This window comes from Poecilia formosa, unplaced genomic scaffold, assembly GCF_000485575.1.
Source record: "Poecilia formosa unplaced genomic scaffold, Poecilia_formosa-5.1.2 Scaffold382, whole genome shotgun sequence".
Classification (NCBI taxonomy): Eukaryota; Metazoa; Chordata; class Actinopteri; order Cyprinodontiformes; family Poeciliidae; genus Poecilia; species Poecilia formosa.
Genome location: NW_006800321.1, coordinates 454,303 through 459,649, shown reverse-complemented (window position 1 = coordinate 459,649; position 5,347 = coordinate 454,303). Strand labels below are relative to the sequence as shown.

The 5,347-nt window shown below is 39.1% G+C and overlaps 1 long non-coding RNA gene across 2 annotated transcripts in view; it reads left to right on the top strand.

Moving 5' to 3' along the window:
* Positions 1 to 2,636, top strand: part of LOC103154339 (uncharacterized) — a 48,304-nt gene extending 45,668 nt beyond the window's left edge. For both annotated transcript variants that reach the window (XR_477910.2, XR_001659170.1), the window contains exon 2: positions 2,536 to 2,636. This is a non-coding gene — a long non-coding RNA (uncharacterized LOC103154339). The remainder of the gene's footprint in view (positions 1 to 2,535) is intronic.
* The last annotated feature ends 2,711 nt before the right edge of the window (positions 2,637 to 5,347 follow it).

The following is a 5,347-nucleotide window of genomic DNA, read 5'->3' as shown; positions in this document are numbered from 1 at the left end:
AACAGTGATGATTTATTGGTTAATGTCAAGTTGTCATAACAAAGACATTTTGAATAATGTCAACTTTGTATTAAAAGTGTCATAATTTACCGAATGACGCTTTATGACAACAGTCATAAATATTCATGAAGGCTTATTCATATTCATGACATGTATTATGTCATGTTTATGACAGTGTCATGACAGTCTTATTCACCCCCCTTCAAATAAAGTGTTACCAATTTTTTTTTCTTTTTAAAGATTCTAGGGGGTGCTGTGGAGGAATTTGGCCACACCCACCAAATATTGGACTGCATTTACGTTCGGGTGGACAAGGACCGATCAGTGAGTTTGGTGAAGCTCAACTGAAATATGTGGAATTTAGAGCCAAAAGTATGGCAACAGTGTAACTCTGGACTTTAAAGCAAGTGAGACCAACTAGTTATCTGTCTTCTGACACAACATTATCTTGATTAGATAAAGGGGGTCAGAGATGGCACTTTCGAAGAAAAAAAAAAGTCACTTCCTGTTCTGAGGGGCAGGGGTTATGACGTCATACTATGATGATATAGGATCGTCAGGCATCCAACCAGGATCACTCATGCCAAATTTGGTACCAATTGACCTTTTTTATTTTAAGAGTACCCCAAATTCACCACTTGGCCACGATCCCTGTACATATATGAAAACTCCGTTGTTTTAACTACATCCCAGGGTAGGGTTAGGCCTAAATAAGCAAATCACAAAACACAAACAAATGTGTCTCAACTGAACATTCAAAATAACTAAAATGGCAACAGATGAGGAAAAACAAGAAAGAAATTAAATTAAAGAAGAGAAAACAGAAACTATAAATCCAAACAAGGGACCATAACAAAGATTTTGAATAATCATCAAATTTATATGTCAGGGGTAAGGCAATAAGTCAATAGTGATATGACAACAAACGTTATAATTTTGTACTGTTACTAATTTCACATTTTTGTTTGAAAAATATCAAGCATGTCATCAAGTTATATTTGATCTCATGTACTGCTACTGAAACATAGAACAAAGGTTGTAGGGACAGGGCACTAATGTGCATTTGAGTTTCATAATCTATTTTAATAAGTGTATTGTATTTCTTATTTTGTTCATATAATTACGCATTTTTAGGTAAGGTAAGGTAAGGTAAGGTAATTTTATGTATATAGCACATTTTTAGCAACAAGGCAATTCAAAGTGCTTTACATGAGTTAAACGGAAATACAAACAAAATAACAAACCAAAGGAAAGAAGAAGAAGAAAAAGAAAGAAAAATGACTCATCTAAATCCTTTTCTGGTGTAAAGTGAGTAGGTACAGTTTCTAAAAAGTAGTCAGATAAAAGTAATTAAGTAGTGACTGATCCTGTTAAGTATTTCTGGATTCTAAGTATGTAGTTATTAGGCCCGAGCAGCTAAGCGCTGCGAAGGCCTATTGTAATTCTAATTCTAATTCTAATTCCATTTCTGTGCTGTATAATATTGATCTAAATAGTGCGTACTCCACAATTTCTAATATTACTAATAAACTAAAGCAATCCTTTTCTGGGTTAAATAGGGAGTACTTTTATTCATGTCTTTTACCGTCTGTCTAGGAACTGCAGCTGAAAAATCGGCCTTCTTATTTACAGAAATGCTACTAATATGCATCGTCCTTGTAATAAGTGAATACATTTTAAAAAGTTATACGTTAGTTATGTCGTCTTTAATCAGTGCAATATTTGAAGCCAAGGAGTAGGTCAAACTTTGACAGTAATTTTCAGAGTAATTTTTTAGGTCAATTTCATATTGTTAATAAGCTGGGAACCCAGACCAAAGAAAAGCCAAACTATTCTATTTTAATGATAATGCAGTTTATTAACTTAATATCCTAACTTTACAGCTAAAGCAACAAAGTTTAGAACAATCACTATGCAAGTGACTTTAAACTAAAATTCCAAACAGCAATTTTTTTTTTTAACCTTTGTTTTGCCAGGTTAAAAAAACACTTTTTCAAGAGTCCTGGACAAGAGGCAATAAGAAATACAGTACAAAAAAATGACACAGTTAAAGAAAATGTCAATCAGAAATAGAATAATTCTCAATGCATCAATATCATCTAACAACTTCTTTTACCATTGTTCTCAGTATTTTCCACATTTGTGTCCTTGAGTTCAGATAGTTCCTGTTGTTCCAGGATTTTTATTTATAGATTGAGTTTGTAACTCCCCACTCATTTGGGTGGATGTAATAAATGGGATTATGGGCGAGTTTGATGGTCCACTGTGCAGGGAGGAAGTAACAATTCCTGCGTTGGGTGGATTTCTGCCCTGGCCATATCTGGGCAGAGTCAGAAGTGAATGATGAGAACCCACCCACTTCCAGCTAGTCACATTTCTGTTACATTTTTAAGCTGTGACTGAATCCACAGTTCCACAGAACAACTAGGGTCTCGTGAAAGTTCTAATGTTCACATGGTAACAGCTTTTCAGTGTTTGTTTAAGAATGAGTGGAAAGTAAAATGTTTTATTGTTTTTCTGGTTTCTGTTTTGTAGACTAAAGGCCAGAATGATAGGATTGTGTCATCGGACAAAAACAGAAGCAACCAGCTGCCATCAACTGAAGTGGCAGCCATGTCTCAGCAAGGCCCACGGACCATTGTTCTCCAGAAGGACTCACAAGGTTTCGGCTTCACTTTGCGCCACTTCATTGTGTACCCACCAGAGTCGGCCCTCCAAAGCCTCAAGGTAGCAGACTGCGTAGTTACAATTGTTTTGATACCTCATAGAGATGTAAATGTAGTTAACTTTATAGTCCTGTTTCAGCATTCATTTTTAGCTTATGTATGACCAAGTGAAAGGCTCCTCCACATTTTAATAAACCAGCTAAATACCAGTTCCATCAAAGTCATTAGGGAAATATTCATCATTTGTAATTTCTGTGTCATTCAATTATTTTCTGCTATGCCTCCCCTAGGGGACATATCTTTTTCATGTCTCTCCCCTTAAGTTATACGCCTTTTTAAACCATGAAGTAATAGAGTGTTGTGGAAAAAATACTTTAACAAAAGTCTGGGTGAGAAGAAAATAAGAAATGTATTAAAAACTTGCAAGGTGAGAACAAAAGTACAGCGTCAAAGGAGTCTGTCAAGTCTGCTCCAATTAACAGTGGATTCTAGCTTCCTTTTATAGGTTCTGGTCAGCAGATGATATAGCAGCAGGTTGTCACCATCTCTGGCTGTTCCCAACAAAGAGAAGAGAGGCTTGATTTTACTATAGGTGTGAATCCTTGATTGTTATGCACCAAGGATGTGTGGAGCCTAACACAGATGGTCTTGCCATTTGTCTATTGCTAAGGAAAGGGGGTTGTTATTTGATGCAGAGAAAGCAGCCTCATTTCTGGGTTGGGGAAGTAACACTTAGATGGTCTCCAGGATCAAAGACATCCCCTGCTGTTATATGACATTGTAGAAGTCTATATGAGAGCAGCTTGATCAATCTCGTGATAAGGTCATGCAGACACAATCAAAAGCACAAATAACAGCAGTAGAGCTGTTTTCTGGGCATAGCTTGGAGGAAACAACAGTGCTTCCTTCCTCTAGTGTTTGTCTCCTGGATAAACAAAGGCTTATTTACAGCTCACACACTCTGCATGTACACCTACAAGTACTCAACTGCTGTGTTTTTGTTTTTGACCACTCCCATAGCAACATTGTGGGCCTGCTGCAGGATTTTCTAATGTTATGATGAATGACTGAATTAAAGCTGATGCAGGGATAGTTTTTGAAGACAGACACCACCCATCAGAGATCTTGACAGTTGCTTACCATAGAGACTGGTGGATGGACATTATTGCTGACTGCTGAAAGAAGAGTGATTCAATGATCAAGAGAATTAAATAACAATAACAATAACAATAATCTTTATTGTCATTATAGAGCCATGCAATAAGTTACATGGATTATAGCAAAATTGGTGAAAAAATAGTGCTTCAGGGTATTTAATGCTCTTATGGCTACCAGGTATAAACTGTTCTTCAGTCTGTTTGTTCTTGCTTTAATGCTCCTGTATCTGCAGCCAATTTGTTCCAACTGCAGCAGTTGGAACAAATTGTGACTGGGGTGTGAGGAGTCTTTTAAAAATATTCCTGGCTTTCCTGAGGCAGTGGAACCTGTGGAGATCTTCGAGACAAGGCAGAGAGCAGCCGATGGCCTTCTCAGCAGATTTCATGATTTTCTGGAGAGTCTTCCTCTGTGCTGCTGTGCAGCTGGGGAACCACACACAGAGACAATAGCAGACGATACTTTCAATAGAACATCGAGAAGGACACCAGCAGTTTTTGAGAAATGTTGTTCCTCCTGAGGACTCTCAGGAAATAGATCCTCTGCTGGGCCTTCTTTGCCAGTTCTGCTGTGTTTACATCTCAGGCCAGGTTATCCATGATCTGAACTCCCAGGAAACGGAAGTTTGACATCCTCTCCACAGGGTCTACGCAGATGTTTAGTGGTTCAATGTCTCTTTTCCTTCTCCTAAAATCCATTATGATCTCCTTGGTCTTGGCTGTGTTTAGGATCAGGTTGTCTGTGCACCATGCTGTAATTCGCTCCACCTCGTTCCTGTAGGCAGACTCATCCCCCTCTGAGATGAGGCCCACTACAGTTGTGTTGTCTGTAAATTTAACAAGGGTGGTACTTTGATGGACTGAAACACAATCGTGTGTGTACAGCGTAAGAGCAGAGGGCTCAACACACAGCCCTGGGGAGAGCTAGTGCTGATGTCAATGGCTGAAGAAGTGTGGGGGCCCATTCTGACTCTTTGCTTGCGATCTGTCAGGAAGTCCTGGACAGCAACAGATGGAAGAGGGAATTCCCAGGTCTGCCAGATTATGCACTTATCTGTCAGGGAGAATGGTACTGAATGCAGAGCTGAAATTAATAAAGAGGATGCGTGCAGAGGTATCTCGGTGCGCCAGGTGGGACAAGACAGCAAGCAGGACAGTGGCAACAGCATCTTCAGTTGAAAATTGCATTTATATGTGTTTTGGCTATGTTAAAGGGTAGAGTGTAATGTAAAGTGTGCTACATTTCTGAGGGAACCTCAAATTTTTATAAGGGGAGCAGCTGGTTCAGCTAACTAACGGGAAGTCAGTGCTACATGGATTACTGCAGTGGTTCCCAAACTTTTTCTTCTGCGCCCCCCCAGTGGTTTCCAAACATTTTCTGCGCCCCCCCTATGGATTACAAATGGCTGTCTGGTTGAAACGATGCCTGTGTGTGTGGGGGGGGGGTTATCGACATTTTTGGGGGCAAAATGAATGTACGTAGCTGAAAATAGACACCAACATCGGTAGCCTACAAGGTACTTGTTA